This window comes from Hyla sarda, chromosome 1 (genome assembly GCF_029499605.1).
Source record: "Hyla sarda isolate aHylSar1 chromosome 1, aHylSar1.hap1, whole genome shotgun sequence".
In the NCBI taxonomy this organism is placed as follows: domain Eukaryota; kingdom Metazoa; phylum Chordata; class Amphibia; order Anura; family Hylidae; genus Hyla; species Hyla sarda.
In genome coordinates, this window is record NC_079189.1 from 422,405,683 (window position 1) to 422,433,248 (window position 27,566).

General features: G+C 41.9%; 1 protein-coding gene across 4 annotated transcripts in view; it reads left to right on the forward strand.

The window, feature by feature from the left end:
• The first annotated feature begins 5,034 nt into the window (after window positions 1-5,034).
• Window positions 5,035-27,566, forward strand: part of CRYBA4 (crystallin beta A4) — a 135,964-nt gene continuing 113,432 nt past the window's right edge. For 2 of the 4 annotated variants that reach the window (XM_056529396.1, XM_056529459.1), the window contains exons 1-2: window positions 5,035-5,143; window positions 9,913-10,014. The gene's annotated coding sequence lies outside the window, so the exon portion shown is untranslated. The remainder of the gene's footprint in view (window positions 5,144-9,912; window positions 10,015-27,566) is intronic. The other 2 variants (XM_056529414.1, XM_056529424.1) reach the window with 2 other exon arrangements.

Below are 27,566 nucleotides of genomic sequence, written 5' to 3' on the forward strand. Positions count from 1 at the left end.
ATCAGTGGTTTCTTATGAGAAACCACTGATCAATGTAAAAGATCAGTGTGTGCAGTGTTATAGGTCCCTATGGGAGCTATAACACTGCAAAAAAAAAGTGGGAAAAAAATTGTGAATAAAGATCATTTAACTCCTCCCCAAATAAAAGTTTGAATCACCCCCCTTTTCCCATTAAAACAAACAAACAGTGTAAATAAAAATAAACATATGTGGTATTGCCACGTGTGGAAATGTCTGAATTATAAAAATTAATCTTTAATTAAACCGCACGGTCAAAAAAAATTCCTAAGTCCAAAATAGTGCATTTTTGGTCATGTTTTATATCATGAAAAAATGAATAAAAAGCGATCAAAAAGTCCGATCAATATAAAAATGGTACCGCTAAAAACTTCAGATTACGGCGCAAAAAATGAGCCCTCATACCACTCCATACACGGAAAAATAAAAAAGTTATAGGGGTCAGAAGATGACAATTTTAAACGTATACATTTTCCTGCATGTTGTTATGATTTTTTCCAGAAGTGCGACAAAATCAAACCTATATAAGTAGGGTATCATTTTTATCGTATGGACTTATAGAATAAAGAGAAGGTGTCATTTTTAACGAAAAATGTACTGTGTAGAAACAGAAGCCCCCAAAAGTTACAAAATTGCGTTTTTTTTCTATTTTGTCTCACAATGTTTTTTTTCCATTTCGCCGTAGATTTTTGGGTAAAATGACTGATGTCATTACAAAGAAGAATTGGTGGCGCAAAAAATAAGCCATCATATGGATTTTAGGTGCAAAATTTAAAGAGTTATGATTTTTTTAAGGTAAGGAGGAAAAAATGAAAATGCAAAAATGGATGTAACTGGTAATAACAGATGATAACGGATGAACAACATCAGGTTTTTTTTAAGAAAAAAACTATTAAAATTAACGGATGATGGTCATCCGTTATCATCCGTTACTACCAGTTATTGCACCGTTTTTTTTTTCATCCGTTATTGTAAAATAATGGCAGTAAAAAATCAGGATGATACCTGTAGTGTGAAAGGGGCCTACGATGGACAGCTGCTTGATGCCTTGTAGGTAACACTTCCATACATTTGAACAAACATGCCTAGCAATGTAACAACCACTAAACATCAAACACCATTCCTGCTAGAGATAGTAGTGGTCGTATACACACAAATAGACATAAATATTAGGATACCCTTTTCATTCACCAGTATAGTAAATTAAATATGAACAGTGCGAACAGTGCACATGTCAAGCATAGATCGGTGAACATGATCACAGGATCAGATTGCGACATACTGGATCTATAGGCTGACTACAAAATACCACAAAAAATATTAAAACTAAAAATAACAATCAATGAAGAACATAATAATGCATGGATACAAAATAAACACTTTTCTTTTTTTTACAAAACACAATCTGATAGTGACAGGAAGTTACAAAAGTAAAGTGCAAAGGCCTTATAGATCAATGTGCTCACCGGTGCACATTTAGCAAATTGCTTTGTCAGTAGTGACACAATTCTGTTTCCACTTCACTGGCAGGCTTCACTAAGCAATCCTTTCACCTCCAACTATGGACAACTGCTTGATGCCCGTGAGATGACACTACCATTCAATGGGACAACCAAGCCCAGCAACTTATATCAACTGGCTCCAGAAAGTTAAACAGATTTGTAAATTACTTCTATTAAAAAAAATCTTAATCCTTTCAATAATTATCAGATGCTGAAGTTGAGTTGTTGTTTTCTGTCTGGCAACAGTGCTCTCTGCTGACATCTCTGCTTGTCTCGGGAACTGCACAGAGTAGAAGAGGTTTGCTATGGGGATTTGCTTCTAAACTGGACAGTTCCCGAGACACGTGTCATCAGAGAGCACTTAGACAGAAAAGAACAACTCAACTTCAGCAGCATAAGTACTGAAAAGATTAAGATTTTTTAATAGAAGTCATTTACAAATCTGATTAACTTTCTGGAGCCAGTTGATATATATATATATATATATATATAAATAAAAAAGTTTTTTCCTGGATAACCCCTTTAATAACCTTGTTACCTTTCACCTCTTTTTCCTTTACATAAAGCTTAACTATCCCATTTTCCCCACCATACACTTTAACCTCCCTGCCCTCTTACTGCCAGCCACTGGGTAACCTACCAACCATCACTCTCCGTCCACAATAGAAACCATATAACTTAATGTTATTTCAAGTAAGTTACCCTCTAAGAATACATTTTCCCAATGACCATAATATTAATTTTCCTTTTTTAACCCCTTAAGGACCAAGGGTGTACCTTTACACAGTAACCCCGCCTCATATCACGGCGGGCCCGGCGTCATAGTGAAGCCGGGACCCGCCTCTAATAGCGCGCTAAAAGTGAGCTGAGCCGCGCGGCTAAAAGTGAAAGTGAAAGTTGCCGGCTAGCTCAGTCGGGCTGTTCGGGATAGCCGTGGCTAATCGCGGCATCCCGAACAGCTGACAGGACAGCTGCCTCCTCGCTGTCCGATCGCCGAATGACTGCTCAGTGCCTGAGATCCAGGCATGAGCAGTAATGTGGCAGAATTGTTGATCACTGGTTTCTTATGAGAAACCAGTGATCAATGATGAAGATCAGTGTGTGCAGTGTTATAGGCCCCTATGGGACCTATAACACTGCAAAAAAAAGTGAAAAAAAAAAGTGAATAAAGATCATTTAACTCCTCCCCTATTAAAAGTTTGAATCACCCCCCTTTTCCAATAAAAAAAAAAACACAGTGTAAATAAAAATAAAAATAAACATATATGGTATCACCGCGTGCGGAAATGTCCGAATTATAAAAATATATCATTAATTAAACCGCTCGGTCAATGGCGTGCGCGCAAAAAAATTCCAAAGTCCAAAATAGTGCATTTTTGGTCACTTTTTATATAATTCAAAAATGAATAAAAAGCGATCAATAAGTCCTATCAATGCAAGATTGGTACTGTTAAAAACTTCAGATCACTGCGCAAAAAATTAGCCCTCATACCGCCCCATACACGGAAAAATAAAAAGTTATAGGGGTTAGAAGATGACAATTTTAAACGTATTAATTTTCCTGCATGTAGTTAGGATTTTTTCCAGAAGTCCGACAAAATCAAACCTATATAAGTAGGGTATCATTTTAATCGTATGGACCTACAGAATAAAGATAAGGTGTCAAAGTTACAAAATGGTGTTTTTTTTCAATTTTGTCGCACAATGATTTTTTTTTCCGTTTTACCGACGTTTTACTGACGTCATTACAAAGTAGAATTGGTGGCGCAAAAAATAAGCCATCATATGGATTTTTAGGTGCAAATTTGAAAGAGTTATGATTTTTTAAAGGCAAGGAGCAAAAAACGAAAATGCAAAAATGGAAAAAACCCCGGTCCTTAAGGGGTTAATATGCCAATAACTTTATGATTATTGGGCTGTCAACCTCTGGGACCCCACCATTTATGAGAATAAGTGAGGTTTTAAAGGTTTTCTGTGGAATGTTTTGCCATGCTGAATGCACTAAGGTATGAAATCCTAAAGAACTCCTGCTGGCAGCTCTTTGTGGAACTGCTGACGTATCAGATGTTCTAGGCCATGCAGGCAGCTCAAAGGAGCAACATGCGACCTGGCATTATGAACGTCCAGACATAGGGGTGTGGTCTAGCACGTCATGCCGATGTCTATTGATAGAGATGCGCAGATCCTTTGTTTACAAACAAGTGACATGCTGGTGTGAGTGCGGGTCAGCGCCCGATTGGTTGTGAGTACTGTTTATGTCTTGTTATGCTGACAGTGTCAGAATATGCTTTTTGTGTGATTATATACATTGATGCTTTTTATTTTAGTGATCAAGAGGACTGACTACACTTATTGTACACTGTAATAGAATTGTATGTCACGATGTACATGATTGCACTTTGACGAGATGTTTTTTAAACACTTTGGCCCAGATTTATCTTAAGGTTTGTAGAGCTTATTTTCCTGTATATTTGGCACAACTTTGGCGCAACTCCGCTTATTTGCAACTTTTTTGCGACTTTCTTTTTGTTTACATCCCACCGCTCATCTTGACATCTTGTTCAGGTAGACGTTTTTTCACTTTTCACTTTCCAGTGCACCCTGATTTATCAACTGCGTCTGTCGTAGACCTAGGCACATCTGATTGAAAAGCTCCAGGAATCCACACCAGCTTGAACCTTGCTTATGTTTCTGCAATTCTGACTACCTGATCACGGATCACACTGATTTACATCCCCACCTTGTCTCCCACCTGCCCGCACCACACATCTCCCATCTGTCTGCTACCTGTTGCAAAACTACAACTCCCAGCATGCCCTTACAGTGAGGGTGGTGGGAGATGTGCGGCGCGGGTGGGTAGGAGACAAGGGGGGATGTAAATCAGTGCCCCCGTCATTAAGTGAGGGTAGCGGGGTTAGAATCAGATGAAGCCCGGGCGGCTGTAGAATTATGCCAGACCGGGCTCCTTTAACATACCTCGGCGCCATGCAGGTATGTAATTTCACATTTCCCGCTAGGTCCCGTGATTGGCCGGGACCGAGCAGCCAATCACGGGACCTGGCGGGAAATTTTCTTACAGTAGGGACTAAAACTCTGCGGCTCCGTTATATGTTAAAAGGAGCCTGGTCTGGCATCACTCTGCAGTGTTATGTCAGCCCGGGCTCCCTTTGCCACGGCGCTGCAGAATTTACTGTGATCCGTCACCCGGCGGGAAACATGAAATTACAGTGACTTTCAACGCCGGGCATGGACCATTACCGCCCGCTTCCCTGGCTTGCACGACTACAACTCCCAGCATGTCCTTACTGTAAGGACTTGCTGGGAGTTGTAGTTGTGCGGTGGGGGCGGGTGACAAGCTTGTCACCTGCCCTCTGCTGCACAACTACAACTCCCAGCATGCCCTTACTGTAAGGGTATGCTGGGAGTTGTAGTTGTTGGGCAGGTGACAAGCTTGTCACCTGCCCCCTGCTGCACTATTACAACTGCCAGCATGCCCTTACTGTAAGAGCATGATGGGAGTTGTAGTCATGCAGCAGGGGGTATGTGACACACTTGACACTCGCCTGCACATCTCCCACATCACATGACTACAACTACCTGCTCTTCCTGGCACCCCTGTGGCGGTGGGTACTGGGGTAATAATTGGGGTTAGCGCCAGCTATTTTTGTGGCTAACACTAAGCCCGGCTTAGTAATGGACTCCCTCTATAAGACAGCTTCCACTACTAAGCCTGTAAAGTAAATAAAAAAATTAAAAAAACACAATACTTAAAAAATTTTTTATTCCAAAAACACATTCCCCCCAAAAGCCCTCATTAACCATTTTATTAACATTAAACAAAAAACATAAAAATAAAAACACTGGTCACCGTAGTCCTCCGAATCTAAAGTAATCCACAGGATATACAGATCTGAAATGAGAAGTAAAAAAGAAAACTAACATGACTAAAAAATGAGTGAGTACATTTTGGGGAAAAAAGTGGTAAAAAAATATGTAATTAACATATATATATATATATATATATATATCAAATTTTTTTTCAAAGCTGCAAATTGGTGTCCTGAAGTCATTTATTGGTTTTTACTTACGTGTGCTAAAAAAAAAATGGTATTCAAACGTGATTTATTGTTTTTTGCTTATGTGAGCAAAATTTATCAACCCCCTGTGATAGTATGATAAATGTGCCATGCAAAAGCAAAACTAAAGCAAAAAAAAATGCCTACAGAACTTGCTTACCAAAGCAACGATGATAAATGTCCCCCTTTATTTATATGGTCACTTTTGTACACTCCCATTTCTTGTTTGAGGGTAACACCTCCTTATGATGTCATCAATGGGTGACATCACTTCACTTGATGTACTCTATGTGCACTATGCTTGAGAAAGACCTGATTGTCAGGTCGAAACGTTGCATCACCTGTATGTTTTTGGCCAATAAACTATCATGTGATTTGGACACTACACTTGGAGTGCCGTCTTACATCTTTATATTTTACCGCATGCATGTATTTCTCCCGTTACTTTCTCCCATCACAAAATAACGTCTGTTATTAATAACGGGCTATGACAGGTTAAAACGGATAATGTAAAAATCCCATAGACTACAATGGGATTTTGTAATGGCTGTTTAACGTCCATTTTTAAGAGTTTTGTTAACGGAACATTATAACGGATCTTTAACCCCTTAAGGACCAAGGGCATACCTGTCTACTCCCGTTCTATAACGTGGGGCCCGGCCTCTAACAATGGCTGGGACCCATGGCTAGTAGCACATGGCACTGATCGCCGTGTGCTATTAACCCTTTAGACACGGCGTTCAATGTTGATCGCCGCATCTAAAGTAAAACTAAACTACCCCCGACTAGCTCAGCAGCTGTCCGTGATCGCCGTGGTGAAATCACGCCATCCCAAACAGCTGTAGGACAGCAGAATGACTGCTCAGTACCTGAGATCCAGGCATGAACAGTCAAGCGGCAGAATCATTGATCAATGGTTTCCTATGAGAAACAATTGATCAATGTAAAAGATCAGTGTGTGCAGTGTTATAGCCCCCTATGGGAGCTATAACACTTAAAAAAAAGTGAAAAAGTGAATAAAGATCATTTAACCCCTTATAAAGATCATTTAACCTCTAATAAAAGTTTGAATCACCCTCCTTTTCCCATTTAAAAAAAAAAAGTGTGTACATAAAAATAAACATATGGTATCGCCACGTGCGGAAATGTCCGAATTATAAAAATATATCATTAATTAAGTTGCACGGTTAATGGCGTACGTGCAAAAAAATTCCAAGATGAAAAAATGAATAAAAAGCGATCAAAAAGTCAGATGAATACAAATATGGTACCGGTAAAAACTTCAGATCACGGCGCAAAAAATTAGCCCTTATACCGCCCCATACGCGGAAAAAAAAAGTTATAGGGGTCAAAATATGACAATTTTATAAAAGTATAAATTTTCCTGCATGTAGTTATGATTTTTTACGACAAAATCAAACCTATATAAGTAGGGTATCATTTTAATTGTATGGACCTACAGAATAAAGAGAAGGTGTAATTTTTACCGAAAAATGTACTGCGTAGAAACAGAAGCTCCCAAAAGTTACAAAATTGTGTTTTTCTTAAATTTTGGCGCACAATGATTTTTTTTCCGTTCTGTCATAGATTTTGGGGTAAAATTACTTATGTCATTACAAAGTAGAATGCCATCATATGGATTTGTAGGTGCAAAATTGAAAGAGTTATGATTTTTTAAAGGTAAGAAGGAAAAAATGAAAATGCAAAAACGGAAAAAACCCCGGTCCCTAAGGGGAAAAACGGATAATTCTATAGTGTGAAAGGGGCCTTAATTTCAAAATGCGAGTAAACAGGCAGAAAACCTTTTCCATTGATTGAAACCACTGGTTCAACTCACTAATGATAGAATCAAATGCCACAAAGAGAACATTGATCTTGAATTCCATTTGAGATTTTCTGGTTTAGTACATAAATCTGGCTGCTGCTTTCTTAGCCTATTCATCCACCTTGGCGTTTTCAGGATCCTTATTTTTACTTCCACAAGTTTAGCCTCAGAAAGTAGATCTGTCTATCATGGAGTGCCTGCTTTTCCAAGAAAAAAGATTTCAAGGGGTTATCCAGGAAATTTTTTTTTTCAAACTGGCTCCAGAAAGTTAAATAGATTTGTAAATTACTTCTATTAAAAAATCCTAATCCTTTCAGTACTTATGAGCTGCTGAAGTTGAGTTGTTCTGTCTAAGTGCTCGCCGATGACACGTGTCTCGGGAACTGTCCAGAGTAAAAGGAAATCCCCATAGCAAACCTCTTCTACTGTGCAGTTCCCGAGACAAGAAGAGATATCAGCAGATAGCACTGTTGCCAGATAGAAAAGAACAACTCAACTTCAGCACCTGATAATTATTGGAAGGATTAATATTTTTTTAAATGGAAGTAATTTACAAATCTGTTTAACTTTCTGGAGCCAGTGGATATATAAAAAAAAAAGTTTTTTCCCAGAATACGCCTTTAACATTCCCTCTTCTAATTTGCATAGAAACATATCTGGCTTGTCATATCTTGTTTCTCTCTTTAAAACGCTAAAGAACTTTAACTAGAAAGCTACTGTATGATTGCCTTAAAAGATTTAAAAAATATATATTTCTGTCCAATTGCTTTACAAGAAAGTCTTTGGGATAAAATAACTAAAACCTATAATACCAAACATAAAATAAACTTTTTCTAAGACTTTAATCCCAGAAGTCAACTGGAAAGCAACTGGACAAACAGCTTCCACTCTTGCACTTTGTCTGGTGATACTCAAGGCATGCAGTGAACTTGAAGATTGCCAAGACCCTGAAACTGAGTTGCTGCATGGTGGGCAAGACCAAACAGACCCATGGTTGACCAAAGAAGTTGAGTGCACATGCTCAGCGTCATATCCAAAGAATTAGATGTATGAGTTCTGCCAGCATTGCTTCAGAGGTTGAAGGGGTGGGGGTGGGGTCAGCCTGTCATTGCTAAGACCAAACGCCACACACTGCATTAAACTGGTCTGCAACACAGAAGGAAGCTTCTGCTAAAGATGGTGAACACCTGCAAACAGTTTTCTGAAGACAAGCTGACTAAGGCAATGGATTACTGGAACCATGTCATGTGGTCTGATGAGACCAAGTTAAACTAATTTGGTTTAGATGGTGTCAAGTGTGTGTGGTGGCAACCAGGTGAGGAGTACAAAGACAAGTGTGTCTTGCCTACAGTCAAGCAAGATAGCTGGAGTATTATGGTTTGGGGTGGCATGAGTGCGTCTTGCACTGGAAAGCTACAGTTCATTAAGGGAACCATGAATGCCAACATGCACTGTGACATACTGAAGCAGAGCATGTTCTCCTCCCTTCAGAGCCTTTGCTCATGGGCAGTACTCCAACATGATAATGACCCCGAACACACCTTCAAGATGACCACTGCTTTGATAAAGAAGCTAAGGGTAAAAGTGATGGACTGACCAAGCATGTCTCCAGACTTAAATCCTACTGAGCATCTGTGGGGCATCCATTAAAGGAAAGTGGGGAAGTTCGAGGTCTCTAACATCCACCAGGTCTGTGATGTCAATATAGAGGAGAGGAAGAGGACTCCAGTGGCAACCTGTAAAGCTCTGGTGAACTCCATACCCATGTGGCTTAAGGAACTGCTGGAAAATAATAGTGGCCACACAAATATTGGCACTTTGGGCCCATTTTGGACATTTTCACTTAGGGGTGTACTAGACATTGATTGCTGTGTGTTGATTTATTTTGAGGGTATACAATACTAAACACTTAGGCTGGAATTCCACTGAGGATTTTCTATTTTAGCTTCTGAAGTTGAGTTGTTGTTTTCTGTCTAACTGCTCTCTGCAGTTCCTATGAGGATATTCTCCCATCATTCACAGCTCCCGGGACGTGACATCATCAATGAGCAGTTAGACAGAAAACTTCAGAAGCTAATAACTATTGGAAGGATTAAGATTTTTTAATATAAGTAATTTACAAATCTGTTTAACTTTCCGGAGCCAGTTGATATATATAAAAAAAGTTTTTGCCTGGATAACCCCTTTAAGAAACGTCTTTTGTATGTGGGAAATTTTCAGTCTCTGAATCTCTATGCACATAAGTAGAACAATTACGTTGTGTTCTGGATGTGAAATATCTGGTGTCACATATCATAGAGAAATAAATTGCATTTTCCCCTTTAGACAGAATGTTGTCCAGAACATTTCCTGCATATATTTATAAACTCATCTTGATTTTACCAAAATAGAAGTTTTCATACACTTTCTTGGCTTCTCTTCACTGTTTCTAACAGTTCTTGTTATCAGTTATCAGTTTTAGTATACTAAGGAAATTCTCCAATTCTTTCAGAGCATCCCAGAAATGCCAAACTTCTTGAAGCCAGAAATGAGGTCAAGTCAAGCATTTTCTTTCATTGTCCAACATCTTCTGTAATTTGAATTCCAAACCATGGTCTGTAATAGATATTTAAAGCTTCATCTAACTCCAATAGTGTTGCAATGCAAGTCACACAGTACAAAACATGGATAATTGACACTTTTGCATAGAGGAAAAATTCTGATAATTATAGTTTTTCACTATCCTTTTCTGTACTTTTTATAATTTGCTGTAGTTGTTGTTCTTCACTTAAATCACAATCCTGTCTTGGTCTTTGTCAACACCTCTGACCAAACTGCTACCGTATATACTCGAGTATAAGCTGAGTTTTTCAGCACGATTTTTCGTGCTGAAAACACCCCCCTCGGCTTATACTCGAGTGAACTCTCCACCCGCAGTGGTCTTCAACCTGCGGACCTCCAGAGGTTTCAAAACTACAACTCCCAGCAAGCCCGTCATCATCCCCCTTGTCATCATCCCCCTCGTCATCATCCCCCTTGTCTTCATCCCCCCCTTCATCACCCCCCCCCTTCATCATCACTGCCCATGGCTGTCCAGGCTTGCTGGGAGTTGTAGTTTTGAAACCTCCGGAGGTCCGCAGGTTGAAGACCACTGCGGCCTTCGACATCATCCAGCCCCCTCTCACCCCCCTTTAGTTCTGTACAGTACTCGCCTCCGCTCGGCGCTGGTCCGGTGCTGCAGGACTGTCCGGTGAGTAGGTCGTCCGGTGGGATAGTGGTTCCGGGCTGCTATCTTCACCGGGGAGGCCTCTTCTAAGCGCTTCGGGCCCGGCCCCAGAATAGTCACGTTGCCTTGACAACGACGCAGAGGTACGTTCATTACCAACGTACTTCTGCGTCATCGTCAAGGCAACGCCTCTATTCTGGGCCCGAAGCGCGGAGAAGAGGCGCCCCCGCTGAAGATAGCAGCCCGGAACCACTATCCCACCGGACGACCTCCTCACCGGACAGTCCTGCAGCACCGGACCAGCGCCGAGCGGAGGCGAGTACTGTACAGAACTAAAGGGGGGTGAGAGGGGGCTGGATGATGTCGAAGGCCGCAGTGGTCTTCAACCTGCGGACCTCCGGAGGTTTCAAAACTACAACTCCCAGCAGGCCCGGACAGCCGATGGTAGTTTTGAAACCTCTGGAGGTCCGCAGGTTGAAGACCACTGAGGGCGGATGATAAGAGGATGATGAAGGGGGGGTGTGGGATGATGACAAGAGGATGATGAAGGGGGGTGGAGATGATGACAAGGGGATGATGAAGGGGGGGGTGTGGGATGATTACAAGGGGATGATGAAGGGGGGTGGGGATGATGACAAGGGGATGATGAAGGGGGGGGTGTGGGATGATGACAAGGGGATGATGACAGGTGATGATGATGAGGGTCTGGATGATGACAGGCGGTGATGATGATGAGGATGTTAATGACGGGGGTCTGGATGATGATAGGGGGGATGATGTATTTCCCACTCTAGGCTTATACTCGAGTCAATAACTTTTCCTGGGATTTTGGGTTGAAATTAGGGGCCTCGGCTTATACTCGGGTCGGCTTATACTCGAGTATATACGGTATATCCTTTAAATAAGACTCTTCTTCATTTTTCATTGGGCCAGAAATGTGGTGAGTTTCATCTTATTCTTGTGGGTATTCATTATGAACTTCAGTATAAGTTGCAAAAGCTGTGTTGCAAGAAGCAGTCTCTTGGTTCAACAAAAACTTCTTTTGAAGGCTCAATCGCTTTAGTGAACCAGACTTATGCTGAATCATTGTAAAATATGACCTAAAACTTTCAAAATTGAGATACCATCAGTAACTTTATGCTTAAAGCCAGATAGGTCGTCATGGGTATCACAAGCATACATATAATCCCCACCAAATTAGAAACAGCTACCAAAAAACTGGGGTATAAAGTTATTAAAATATAACCTTTAACCCCTTAAGGACCAAGGGCGTACAGGTACACCTTTGCTCCCTGGTAGTTAAGGACCAGCAGGCACCCCGTGCAAACCCCTGGGGGGGTCCTGACACCCCCCCATGTCGTTGAACGCCGCAAATCGCCGGTCTGAATTGACTGGCGATTTGCGGCGATCATGGGGGGGGGGGGGGTTCCAGGACCCCCCCCCAGGGGTTTGCATAGGATGCCTGCTGATAGATAACAGCAATCACCCCGATTCCCCCCCTTGGCGGGCGGTGGGGACCGAAATTCCCACGGTCATACAGGTATGCGGCAATTCCGGGTCAATCGGGTCTCTGGTGACCCAGTGACCAGGAAAAAAATGATGAATGGGGCTGTCCGAGACAGCCCCATTCACCCTTACCCAGCAGGAGTGAAGTGGCACGGGTGCTGGCTCACGATCACGTGATTGATCAGTCAGAACGACCGACCAATCACGACCCTGCTGGGTGGTGATCGTGGCGCCGATCATGGCGGCGATCGGGGCCGGCGGGGGTCTCTTACCCCTCCCTGGTCCGGTGGGGGTCCCCTCTGGTGTAGTGACGGCGACAGGAGCAAGCAAGATCAGTGGCAGCAGCGGCGGTGATTGCAGCGGCAGGATACAGCAGGAGGTGAGGCTGGGGGTTGTAGTTATGCAACAGCTAAAAGGCTAATTTTTCTATGAAAAAGTGTGCATCCAGCTGTTGCATAACTACAACTCCCAACATGCACAGACTACCAAAGGGCATGCTGGGAGTTGTAGCAGTGTGCCTCCAGCTGTTAAAACTACAACTATCAGCATGTCCTTCGACTGTCAATGCATGCTATTTGTTGCAGTTTTGCAACAGCTGGAGACACATTGGTTGTGAAACATAGTTTGTATCCTAACTCAGTGTTTCACAACCAGTATCCAGCTGTTGCAAAAATACAACTCCCAGCATGCACTGAGAGACTGTACATGCTGGAAGTTCTAGTTTTGCAACAGCTGGGAGGCACACTGGTTGCAAAACACTTAGTTAAGTAACAAATTCTCAGTGTTTTGCAACCAATGTGCCTCCAGCTTTTGCATAACTACAGCTCCCAGCATGTATGGTCTGTCAGTGCATGCTGGGAGTTTTAGTTTTGCAACAGCTGGAGGTTTGCCCCTCCATGTGAATGTACAGGGTACATTCACACGGGCGGGTTTAGAGCGAGTTTTCTGCTGGAAGTTTAAGATAAGGCAAATTTTCCACCACAGCTCAAACTCCCAGCGAGAAACTCACTGTAAACCTGCCCGTGTGAATATACCCTAAAAACACTACACTACACTACCACAAAATAAAAAGTAAAACACTACATATACACATACCCCTACAAAGTCCCCCCTCCCCCAATTAAAAAAACGTCTTGTATGGCACTGTATCCAAAACGGAGCATCCAGCTGTTGAAAAACAACAAATGCCAGTATTGCTGGACCGCCACTGATTGTCAAGGCATGCTGGGAATTTTGCAACAGCTGTAGACACCCTGTTTGGGAAACACTGCCGTAGGGTATTTTTGTGGTGGATTTAAATCCCCAATTTAGGCCTCAAATGCGCATGGCGCTCTCTCGCTTTGGAGCCCTGTCGTATTTCAAGGAAACAGTTTAGGGCCACACATGGGGTATCTCCGTACTTGGGAGAAATTGCATTACAATTTTTGGGGGGCTTTTTCTCCTTTTACCCATTATGAAAAAGTCAAGTTGGGGCCTACACCTGCATGTTAGTGTAAAAAAAAAAAATTTACACTAACATGCTGGTGTTGCCCCATACTTTTAATTTTCACAAGCGCTAAAAGGAAAAAAAAGACCCCCAAAATTTGTAACACAATTTTCTCCTGAGTACAGAAATACCCCATATGTGGGCGTAAAGTGCTCTGCTGGCGCACAACAAGGCTCAGGAGTGAGAGCACACTATGTACATTTGAGGTCTAAATTGGTGATTTGCACAGGGTTGGCTGATTTTACATATACACAAAACAATAAATACCCAGATGTGACCCCATTTTGGAAACTACACCCCTCAAGGAACGTAACAACGGGTACAGTGAGCCTTAGCACCCCACAGGTGTTTAACGAATTTTCGTTAAAGTTGGATGTGAAAATGAAAAAAAAAAAAATTCACAAGGGAGAATAGGAAAAAGCCACCCAAAATTTGTAACCCCATTTCTTCTGAATATATAAATACCCCATATGGGGATGTAGAGTGCTCTGCGGGTGAACTACAATTCTCAGAAGAGAAGGATTGGGTCATTGGGTTTTTGGAGAGAGAATTGAAGGCCATCTGTGTTTGCAAAGCCCTCATAGTGCCAAAACAGTGGACCCCCCCCCCCACATGTGACCCCATTTTGGAAACTACACATGTAATGTAATAAGGGGTACAGTGAGCATTTGGAACAGTGGTCCGTGAAAAAGAAAAAGAAAATTTTTCATTTGCACAGCCCACTGTTTCAAACATATGTCAAACGCCAGTGGGGTGTAAATGCTCACTGCACCCCTTATTAAATTCTTTGAGGGGTGTAGTTAAGGTCAAATGTGGGGGGTCCACTGTTCTGGCACCACGGGGGCTTTGTAAATGCACATGACCCCCGACTTCTATTCCAACCAAATTCTCTCCGCAAAAGCTCAATGGTGCTCCTTCTCTTCTGAGCATTGTAGTTTGCCCGCAGACAGGGCTGGCGTTAGGGCAGGGCAAACCAGGCAATTGCCTTGGGCCCCATCCCCCAAGGGGCCCCCTGCCAGCTGCTCAGCATAGGCCTAATCAAGCCCGGGGGGATCCGCGGCCGCCACTGAGCAGCCCGCAGGGGGCCCCCTCACATTCTGGACATCCCTATGTCCCATACTTAGAAGAAATGGGGTTACAAATTTTGTGAGGCTTTTTCTCCAATTACCCCTTGTGAAAATGAAAAATTTGGGGTAACACCAGCATTTTAGTGAAAAAAATCCAATTTTTAATTTTCACGTCCAACTTTAGCAGAAGTTTGTCAAGCACCTGTGGGGTGTTAAGGCTTACTGTACCCCTTGTTACATTCCTTGAGGGGTGTAGTTTCCAAAATAGTATGCCATGTGTTTATTTTTTGCTGTTATGGCACCATAGGGTCTTTCTAAATGCGACATGCCCCCCCAAAACCTTTTCAGCAAAATTTGCTTTCCAAAAGCCAAATGTGACTTCTTCTCTTCTGAGCATTGTAGTTAGCCCGCAGTGCACTTGACATCCACACATGGGGTATTTCCATACACAGAAGAGATGGGGTTACACATTTTGGGGGGCATTTCCTCCTATAACCCCTTTTAAAAATTTTACATTTTGGGGAAAACCAACATTTTTGGGAAAAAAAAATTGATTTACACATCCGACTTTAACGAAAAGTCGTCAAACACCTGTGAGGTGTTAAGGCTCACTGAACCCCTTGTTCCATTCCTTGAGGGGTGTAGTTTCCAAAATAGTATGCCATGTTGTTTTTTTTCGCTGTTCTGGCACCATAGGGGCTTCCTAAATGTGACATGCCCCCCAAAAACCATTTCAGAAAAACTCACTCTCCAAAATCCCATTGTCGCTCCTTCCCTTATGAGCCTTGTAGTGCACCCACAGAGCACTTGACATCCACATATGAAGTATTTCCTTACTCGAGAGACATTGCGTTACAATTTTCAATGGGGGCTTTTTCTCAAATTCAAAAACTGGGTCTACAAGAACATGCAAGTGTAAAAAATGAAGATTTTTAATTTTCTCCTTCACCTTGCTGCTATTCAGTGAAACACCTAAACGGTTAATACACTTACTAAATATGATTTTGAATACTTTGGGGGGGGGGGGGGGGGGTGCAGTTTTTATAATGGCTGAACTGGCCCCTGAAAAATTCGGATTTAGAAAATTTTGTTAAAAATTGGAAAATCGAAGCCCTCTGATGTCTTCCAAAAGTAAAAACATGTAAACTTTATGATGCAAGTATAAAGTAAACATATTGTATATGTGAATCAATATATAATTTATTTGGTATGTCTAATTTCCTTATAAGCAGAAAGTTTCAAAAACATGCAATATTTTCAAATATTTCATTACATTTTGGTATTTTCAACCAAGAAAGGATGCAAGTAACACCGAAAATGTACCACTATGTTAAAGTAGAATATGTCACGAAAAAACTATCTCAGAATCAGAATGAAAAGTAAAAGCATCCCAGAGTTATTAATGCTTAAAGTAACAGTGGTCAGCTGTGCAAAAAACTCTCTGGTCCTTAAGGTGAAAATGGGCTTTGTCCTTAAGGGGTTAATATTATGCTTCTAAAATCATAATATTCAACAAAATGTAATATTAGCAAATAATCACCAACCTAAATGAACTACCAAGGACCTTCATTTACACACCATTATACACATATAAATATTATAAATAACAATATAAACAGTATAGGCATACTATACATAACATGACCAAAATTAACAAGATGGGTCCCTGGAGGTCTCAACTGTATTCCAAAATTTTACCAAACCGAAGGCACTAAATGTTCCTTTTACCCTTGGCCGCAACTCCCTGACCCAAGGGCACCCACATTGCTCAGTGCCTGTTTCCATCCAAAACTCCTGGGGCCCCTACACACCACCAGGACGCCCAGTCCAGCTGTACCATAACAACTGTCCAACTCTCCACCATTTCCATACTCTTAGCAATATCTTTGAAACCTTACACACCTCCAAGGACCCATATACCTGCCTCCCTCAACTCAACCACAACCGCACGCATAAAGGGTGGTTGAGTGGGACTTCTTCACCTAACTTTCCTGATGCTGGCTCCTCCCCTTTTTAGCCCCTATATACCCCCGTTACTCCACCCCTTGGCTACTGCGCCCCCCTACTGCGCCCCCCAATAAAACCCGCCCATTTAACCCCCCAGATGTCTGTGACACCTTTTAACCCTTTAAGTACACTAAAACCCCCATCAAGCCGCTACTCCATACGCTCCCATTATGCTGAGACAATGTTCAAAATAATAAAATAAAGTTGCTCCAGTAGGTAGACCGGTCCCTTCATGTAGTTGCCTCTATAAGTATTAGATGTCTACTGTAGATAGTTACTCCCTGTAGGTAGGTCCCACTATAGATAGATTGCCCCTAGAAGTAGTGCATAGTTGCCCCATGTAGATAGTTATGCCCTCTAGGTTGGTCCCCCTGTAGATAGTCACCGCCTGTGTATATTAGCAGCCCCCCTGCATATATTAGACAAGGCCTCTCTATATAGTAGTAGAAGGACTCCATATAGCCTTATATAGCAGTAGCAGGCCCCATGTAGCTCCCATATAGCAGTAGTAGGCCCCTATACAGCTTTCATATAGCCCCATATAGCAGTAGTAAACCCCTCCTATAGCAGAAGTAGTCTCCCATATAGCTCTCATATAGACCCATAGAAGTTAATTAGTTACCACATGACCAGGATGGCAGGTCCACACACTCCTCCTTAGTCTGACACAGTCGTAAGTTCTCACGTTGGCTGCTCTGCTTCTTTCTGGCAGATGCCGGGCATGGAGAGGGAGGGCCTTGTCGGCTGAGCCTGATGATGTCTCTGGCTGGCCTCTCAACAGTTTCCACTGGTTTAAAAAGTGGCAGGGGCCCTGAAAAGTTATCTTCAGCCCCAGTAGTGGGGCGGCATTTAAGTGGTGGCTGCTGGCTTTAACCCAAATCCAGTTTCTGTTTGAGATCTGATGGCAATCACTTTCCAGTATGAAGGCTTCATGGTGAGCGTTTCAATTATGCCTTTGGTGTTGAGACACACTGCCCAGCTTCTAATGTGATGAATTATGGAGCCATCGCATGCGACAGTCTGTCACCCCTAGTACTGATACAAGGGACACTAAAAGCTAAGTGATATGTGTAGAACATCCTGCGGCCATATGCATTGCCTCCCATAGCAGGGACTCCAACTGACATTTTTCAGCAGGATGCTTGCCCACACACAGCAAGGGTTACCCAGCAATGTCTCTACCATATTGCAACACTTTCTCGGGCTGCCCAGTTGCAAGATTTATCACCACTTGAGCATTTATGGCAAGCCTGTTTTGACAACCTACAAAAGTGCACAATGTATAGGCTGCAACATTTGAGGGTAAATGTGCTGCAGGATGCCCTATGGAACATGTGTGCTTCAATGCTTAACCAAATCTCATCTTGTATCCAGGCTAGAGGTGGCCCAACAGGGTACTAGAGCCTCCTTTCAACTGTGCCATTTTCCCCAATACACCTATCCTTTCTTTCTAATATTGTAATTATTTACTTATATATCATTGCATCCACACATGTAAAGTTTGATTCCAACAACTAATTCTTGGTGCACTATATTTTTTGTCAATTATATATATTTATATATATATATATATATATATATATATATATATACCGTAATCAAAAGGAAATCACTGTTTATGGAAGGAATCAATCACCTGTAACAATCTCAGCACAAATTAAGAAAATGAAAAAAGCCAAAACTAATTTTAATGCATCTAGTAAAACAGTATTTCACATTTAGGGAAGCAAAGCAAATTACATTTTTTTTTTCATTTGCAAAATTTATTCATCATTAATTCATGATTTACTGAGTTAATCGGCTGTATGTGCCTGTAATGTACTCTGAACTCTTGTGAATTGATGGTTTCATTGAATTTACTAATTAAAAAATAGTAAATAATTAAATATGCATTGAACAATTACAGTCATACTTTGCCATTCACATCAAAACCTTACGTAATGCCATAACCTCATAGCAGCTATACTGTACAGAAAAAAGCTCTGTGGTTCAGTAGAACGGCGTTATAGAACATATGAATATTCTATGGATAGTTTTACAGGTAATTCTTAGGTCTCTAACACAACTCATCTCAATGATAACATTATAGTAGGGAATTGCTAGTTAAGCTCCACTGTAATGTATGCCGAAGAGTAGGTTCAAAGTGAATGCACGCTTTAAAATCAAGATTGCATTAGAACCCACAAGGGAGGGTCGATGCCAGACAGGAAAATATGTCCCTTGTGAAATCTGCTTAATTACGTGAAGTGTAATGTTAGAGCAAAGATCCCTATAGTCATCTACTGTGCAGACGATTCTCTCCGAAGCTTTCACTCCCTTCACCACATATATTTATTATTTAAATGGCTCATTAATTTTGCATCATGCTCAGTATGTAAATGCACATTTTATCCATTTATAGAAGCAGCATCTGCGTATTTGTCTACAGCAAAGTTTGCAAGCTATATACGTTAGAAAAAAAATCTAGAATTAAAACTGATAGAAATAATCCATACAAGTGAAGGAGACTTTCTATTTTTAATTTCTGAAGTTATGGTCAACATTTGGAGCTTAAAGGGAACCTGTCATCAGTTTTTTTTCATGCTACCAAATTTTTACAATGGTGTATGATTCCCTCTGAGACAATGGAGCACTTCAGAGGAATTTTAGTTACAAAACTGGCCAGAAATGGAGCTCAGAGTCATCAGGGTGGTCCCCAGCAGCTTCTCCCGGCCCCACTGCCTTAATTGATAGATATCTCATTGATTGGGTAGAGGGAGAAATCTATTTATCAAGCCTATTGGGGTTGGGCGAAGCCACATGGGACTGCCCCGGTGACTCAGAGCCCTGTTCCTGGATGGTACTATAGCTATAATTTCCCTAAAACCCTGCAGTGTTTTAGAGTGCGTTATACACCACTGTAATAAGGGAACCTGTATCTACTTCATGCTGCCCAAAGGCAGAATGAAACTGATGACATGTTCTTAAATAACTGGCACTACTTACACATTAGAAGCTTCAGGTTATTTAGAGTCAGTATTGCAGAGCTATAGCCCTTATATACCCATATCAAGCGCTACCATAAGGAATACCTTATATACTCAAGTAAAAGCCGAGTTTTTCACCACGATTTTTCGTGCTGAAAATGCCCCCCCCCCCCCTCGGCTTATACCTGAGTGAACAAAAAAAGTTTCTGGCTTAGCTGTGAGGGGATGGTCTGGACCGTCCATCTTCGCTCATGGACGTCTACAGGCTGCAGTGGTCTTCTACCTGCGGACCTCCAGATGTTGCAAAACTACAACTCCCAGCATGCCTGGACAGCCATGGGCAGTGATGATGAAGGGGGGGGGGTGATGAAGGGGGGGATGAAGACAAGGGGGATGATGACGAGGGGGATGATGACAAGGGGGATGATGACGGGGGTCTGGATGATGACGGGGGTCTGAATGATGACATGGGTGGATGATGTATTTCCCACCCTAGGCTTATAGTCGAGTCAATAACTTTTCCTAGGTTTTTGGGGTGAAATTAGGGGCCTCGGCTTATATTCGGAACGGCTAATACTCGAGTATATACAGTAGTTTTCTCCCTTAGAAGCAATGTTTTGTGAGATTATCTCCACAGTCCACATTTTTTCCTAGATTTTAAATGAATCTGAAAAAAAAATTTTTTTTTAGGTGCATACAGGTACATTATATGTATGCATAACCGATCAGTAATTTGGCTGTGTGCATTATTAGTATTTTGCAAATCAAATTCCTTGTGTATCATTTCCTTGTGCATCAAATTCCTTGTGTATCATTTCTTGGACACAACATTAGTTCTGAACAGTAGAGAAGTCACAAATGTAGCTAAGGATAGTGGACAGAGTTCAGCAGAAAATAACATGACAGTATAGTCAGAAAAATAGCCTAAGTCAGAGCCAGGAGACAGGCTTCAGATAGTAGTCAGACAATTCAGAGGACTAGACAGAGCATGGTCAGAAACAAGGCCAAACTCAAGATCAGGAACATTCAATAGACAATAGCAAGAGATGGGATGCACCTCAGGAAACAATACTAAGGCACCGAGTGAGGAATCTATTGGGCTTTAAATAGCAGAGCTTGGTGACGTCATTGAAAACAGCTAAGAATAAAGTCTAAAGTGGCCTATCAGCAGAGCTAGATGTAGAAAAATAGAATAGGAAAAAGCTGACTATTGTTTAGCTCTAGCTACGTCACTAGGAAGTGAGAGTGAAGAAAATTGAATATTCATATGAAGGGCGGGTTTAGCACAGTATAGAAAGGAGGCAGGGAAGCTGGCCAAACCGTCTCCCCACCTCCATTGCACACAGAAGAGCTGTAGCACTACAGCAACGGGGGGACCATAACTCCTCACCTACTGGACCAATTTCTGTGAGACATTGTTTTACTTCTGTTCACCCACCCTATAACCCTTTGTATTGGGTTTAGTACGGGTGAGCAGCCTGTCAGTTTACCTCTAAGACTTATATTAGTGGTTCAAAAGTAAAAAATCAAACCAGATCCTTGGCTACCAACAAAGTATGTTCAGCAGGAAATGCCAACAACGAGAAGGTCCACAAAAACTATTTTCTAGCACTTGTATTATAGTTGAAATCTTCCTTTTTTTTCAAATAATATTTAATATTATTTCCCTTGTACATTGAAAAATATTTGTCTGATATTTATCTCTATGGAACTGAAATGCATATGACTAGTTTTGTCTGTGTGTACCAACGAAGTGACCACTTGTATCTAGGGGCTGATGCAGGATATCAGGTGGAAAAAAAAAATGAAATTGTTGAAATTTTTTTTTTAAAGAAACTTCGGCTGGACTTGGAGTTCTGTGCCTACAGCATGGTCCCCTATTCTCATAGCTCTTACTCTTAGCGGAGCAGGGTTTGTAACTTTTCTCTTATGACACCAGCAACCAAACGCTGTTTAGCAAAGTCCTATTTGTACCTATCCTAGCGCTGCTGTATCCAAAGAGAACACTTGCTAACAGTAGTAGTAGTAGTAGTCAGCAAGTGTTTTTGCCAATGCTAGGACAGGCAGGGCAGGCTGTGTAGAGACTTTGCTGAGCAGAGGATGTGGCTTCTGATCTTTGGGGAGAAAAGCAGCCACAGTCTCAGCTCAGCAGAGCGTACTAAACTGTAAACAGCCCTGAAATAATACAGTCATACTTACAATGTAAAAACACCATACAAGTACCACATCATTACCACATATTACCACAACACGGTCTGAAAAACATTCCTATACTGTTATCAAACAATACCTCCACACCAGGACCACATATTATCACCACAAAGTGACTCAACTGCACCATCATACTGTTACCAAATAATACCTCCACACCAGGACCACATATTATCACCACAAAGGGACCTAACTGCACCATCATACTGTTACCAAATAATACCTCCACACCAGGACCACATATTAACACCACAAAGTGACTCAACTGCACCATCATACTGTTACCAAATAATACATTCACACCAGGACCACATATTAACACCACTAAGTGACTCAACTGCCCCATCATACTGTTACCAAATAATACCTCCACACCAGGACCACATATTAACACCACAAAGTGACTCAACTGCACCATCATACTGTTACCAAATAATACATTCATACCAGGACCACATATTAACACCACAAAGTGACTAAACTGCACCATCATACTGTTACCAAATAATACCTCCACACCAGGACCACATATTATCACCACAAAGTGACTAAACTGCACTATCATACTGTTACCAAATAATACATTCACACCAGGAACACATATTATAACCACTAGGGATCGACCGATTATCGGTATGGACGATTTTGGCCATTATCGGTATCGGCAATTACCATGCCGATAAGCTGATAATGCCCTGCCCCCCGCACCGCCGCTACCGCACCGCGACCGCCCCCCCAACCCACCGCACCGCGTCGCACCCCCCACAGTAGTGCTGGGCGGTATACCGATATGAACCGGATACCGTTTTTTTTTTCTCCCACGGTATGGGCAAAAACCGCTATACCGGTTGGGCCCCTCCCCCACCCTCCGAGTCAATAAAAAAAATTAAACTTACCCGTAATGGGGGTGGTCCGGACCATCCAGCCTTCCTGTAGTGTCCGGCGGCATTCCGGGTGGAGGGTGAACCGGTCCGGGCTGTCCTTCTTCTCCGGGGGTCATCTTCTCCACTCCGGGCAGGCTCCGGCCTAGTACGCTGCATAGACGCCGCTACGCCGTGATGTCAGGTGCGTCGCTGCGCACAGGCGTCACTGCGCAGGAGCGTCTATGCTGCGTTACTAGGCCGGAGCCTGCCCGGAGTGGAGAAGATGACCCCCGGAGAAGAAGGACAGCCTGGACCAGTTCACCCTCCACCCGGAATGGCGCTGGACACTACAGGAAGGATGGCCCGGACCACCCTGACAGGTAGGGGAGAGAAGCGGGTGGTGGCGGTGGCGGCCTATGGCACCGCAAAAGCCACTGCAGTGTATTGATTTAAAGCGCCCGCTTTAAATTAAGTTATCGGCTATCAGCCCTAACCTCCACCGATTATCGCTATCGGTATCGGCCATAAAAAAACGATATCGGTCGATCCCTAATAACCACAAAGTGACTCAACTGCACCATCATACTGTTACCAAATAATACCTCCACACCAGGACCACATATTATCAGCACGAAGTGACTAAACTGTACCATCATACTGTTACCAAATAATGCATTCACACCAGGACCACATATTAACACCACAAAGTGACTAAACTGCACCATCATACTGTTACCAAATAATACCTCCACACCAGGACCACATATTAACACCACAAAGTGACTCAACTGCACCATCATACTGTTACCAAATAATACATTCACACCAGGACCACATATTAACACCATAAAGTGACTAAACTGCACCATCATACTGTTACCAAATAATACCTCCACACCAGGACCACATATTAACACCACAAAGTGACTAAACTGCACCATCATACTGTTACCAAATAATACCTCCACACCAGGACCACATATTATCACCACAAAGTGACGCAACTGCACCATCATACTGTTACCAAATAATACCTCCACACCAGGACCACATATTAACACCACAAAGTGACTCAACTGCACCATCATACTGTTACCAAATAATACCTCCACACCAGGACCACATATTAACACCACAAAGTGACCTAACTGCACCATCATACTGTTACCAAATAATACCTCCACACCAGGACCACATATTAACACCACAAAGTGACTCAACTGCACCATCATACTGTTACCAAATAATACATTAACACCAGGACCACATATTAACACCATAAAGTGACTAAACTGCACCATCATACTGTTACCAAATAATACCTCCACACCAGGACCACATATTAACACCACAAAGTGACTAAACTGCACCATCATACTGTTACCAAATAATACCTCCACACCAGGACCACATATTATCACCACAAAGTGACGCAACTGCACCATCATACTGTTACCAAATAATACCTCCACACCAGGACCACATATTAACACCACAAAGTGACTCAACTGCACCATCATACTGTTACCAAATAATACCTCCACACCAGGACCACATATTAACACCACAAAGTGACCTAACTGCACCATCATACTGTTACCAAATAATACCTCCACACCAGGACCATATATTAACACCACAAAGTGACTAAACTGCACCATCATACTGTTACAAAATAATACATTCACTGCAGGAACACATATTAACATCACATTGTAATTGAATAATCACACTATACTGTTATTTAACGAAAATACCAATATTACCAACATACAGTGACCATACAAAGGTAGATACCAGTTCTACATCGATGCTCTGCAGGCCATATACGTGATTACAATACAGTTGCATCCAGTGATGTCTTCTTTGGTTGGAGCTGTTCTCTTTCCCTTTTCATGTAAACCTTACCCCGGCTGTCATAAAGACTTCTTCTGTCCACTACTCACAGAGTTTGCTGCCAATTAATTTTGTTTGTCACTTTTGAGCACCTTCCCTTCTTATTTCCTACTCTTCATATAACCTTCTTATCCTAACCCCCTTTATTAGTACAGTCTTGCTTCTTTCCCTGGTACCCTCATAATTTTTAATTCTTCCCAAAATATAGTACCAAACACATAGTGCCCGATGTGGTAATAATGCCCCACACCATATTTGTACCCCCTTTGCCCCCCACACAGTAAAAAATACCCCACACAGTAGTAGTGCCCTGTAACTGGCATCAGTACAGTATTAGTGCATCCTTAATGATCTACGAACCCTGCAGGGACTGCCTATTTAGCCAATCTCTGGCTAAGGCATGTTGCCACTGCGGACAGGATGGACAGTTCCTGGAGAGTCAGAATGTCAGAGTCAGAACGTCATAGGAAGCAAGAACACCGGAGTACAGGGTCGTTAAAGGGGTACTCTGCTGGAAAACATTTTGGGGAGGACAATAATACATTTTTTAAATCAACTGGTGCCAGAAAGTTAAAGAGATTTGTAAATTAATTCTATTAAAAAATCTTAATCCTTCCAGTACTTATAAGCTTCTGTATGCTGATTTTTTTTTTCTTTTTGAATTTCCTTTCTATCTGACCACAGTGCTCTCTGCTGACACCTCTGTCTATTTTAGGAACTGTCTCCTGCTCTGGACAGTTCCTGACATGGACAGAGGACAGAGGTTTCAGCAGAGAGCACTGTGGACAGACAGAAAAGAAATTCAAAGAGAAAAGGACTTTATGTAGTATACAGCAGCTGATAAGTACTGGAAGGATTAATTTTTGTTATAGAAGTAATTTACAAAACTGTATAGCTTTATGGCACCAGTTGATTTAAAATAAATTGTTTTTCACCAAAGTCCCCTTTAATGCATCAGAAGGAGAAGCATAAATGTTTTACTCTGCAACACTGTGGCATTTCTGAGAAAAATATAGATTAAAACCCACCTGTGTCATCGGGTGAAGTGTATGGAAGGGCAGAGTTTAGCCAAGCCCAGGGCAGCACAAAACCAAAATATCTCCCTGGAATACTTTCAAATAAATGTACACACGTAGTGCTCACTTCTGAGAATATATTCTTAAAGGGGTTCTCCGGTGCTTAAACATCTTATCCCCTATCCAAGGTGTGTTCCATGCTGTACAGTACAGGCACTTCTACAGGTACCGCTTAAAAAAAATCTCAAACCATTTTAACAAAATTAGTATGTTTGAAATTGCCCTATTTTGACCACCTATAACTTTCTAATTTTTCCGTATATGGGGCGATATGAGGGCTAATTTTTTGCTCCATGATCTGTAGTTTTTATCATTACCACTTTTGATTAGGTTTTACTTTATAATTAATTTTTTTGTAATAAAATGTGACAAAAAAGCAGCAATTTTGGACTTTTTGAAAAAAAATTTACGTTTACGCCGTTCACCGTACGGGATAATTAATGATATATTTTAATAGTTCAGACTTTTACGCACACGGCGATACCAAATATGTGTATTAATTATTTTTTTTACGCTTTTTTGGGGGTAAAATGGGAAAAACGGACGTTTTACTTTTTTATTGGGGGAGGGGATGTTTCACATTTTTTTACTTTTTTATTTTAAATGTTTTTACTTTTTTTTTTACACTTTTTATTTCCCCATAGGGGACTATTCATTGCAATCAGTTGATTGCTAATACTGTGCAGTGCTATGTATAGGACACAGCACTGCTCAGTATTATCGGTGATCTTCTGCAGATCGCAGACCAGAGCAGAAGACCCCGGGAGACGGCCGGAGCCAGGTGAGGGGACCTCCGGCTGCTATGCTGGATGATTGGATCCATGTCAGGAACTGTACAGAGCAGGAGAGGTTTGCTATGGGGATTGACTCCTGCTCTGGACAGAGGTGTCAGCAGAGAGCACTGTGGTCAGAATGGAAAGAACTATTCAACCTCCCCTGGAGCATACAGCAGCTGATAAGTACTGGAAGGGTTAAGATTTCTAAATAGAAGTAATTTACAAATCTGTATAACTTTCTGGCACCAGTTGGTACCACTTTTAAAACGTCATGAATATTACTTGTCTGATAGGCTAGCAATAAACTACCTATTGAATTAAAAGGAATACAAATGTGTGGAGTGCCCATAAGCTTTTAGTCTGTCTTCAGTACACAGATCAATATAAAGGTTTTTTTTTAGTGTATGTATAAGCTAGCTTCACATCTACATTGGAGCTCTGTATTGTTCGCAGATTCCTTCAAAATAGTGGGATTTTTGTGGAGAAAAAAGTACTTCAAGCTGTATTTTTTCCCTGCTATAATCCTGCAAATAAAAGGACGCCAGATGGAATTTAGACTACCATGAAAGGTCAATGGGATCAGTCGGCTCAGTTTTTTCATGAGCAGATTCTGCAACAAAGGCTAGGTTCACACTGTGGAATTTCTGGGCAGAATTTCTGCCGGAGATCAAGCCGGTGGCACTAGGACCGCGCAGACTGCATTGCTGTCCCCATAGATGTCAATGCAGTTCTGAGCAGATCTCCCAAAAGATCCACCCAGAAATGCATTGCCGTCTATGGGGACGGCAATGCAGTCCGTGTGGTCTTCGTGCCGCCAGCTAAATCTCCAGCAGAAATTCTGCCCAGAGATTCCGTAGTGTGAACCTAGCCAAACAGAGCTCCAATGCAGATGTGAACTTATCCGTAGCTACTCCCCTGTGTGCATTCTGGGGAGGAGCAGACAAAGTGGCGACATTTGCATGTGGCGGTCTGTTCCTCTCTGGACTGCCAAACCCATCAGATATTTACAGTATATCTAGTGGGTATATCATAAGAGTCTCAGATGGGAATGGTCTGCACCAGGCATAACAGTAGCAGTTTTGCCCT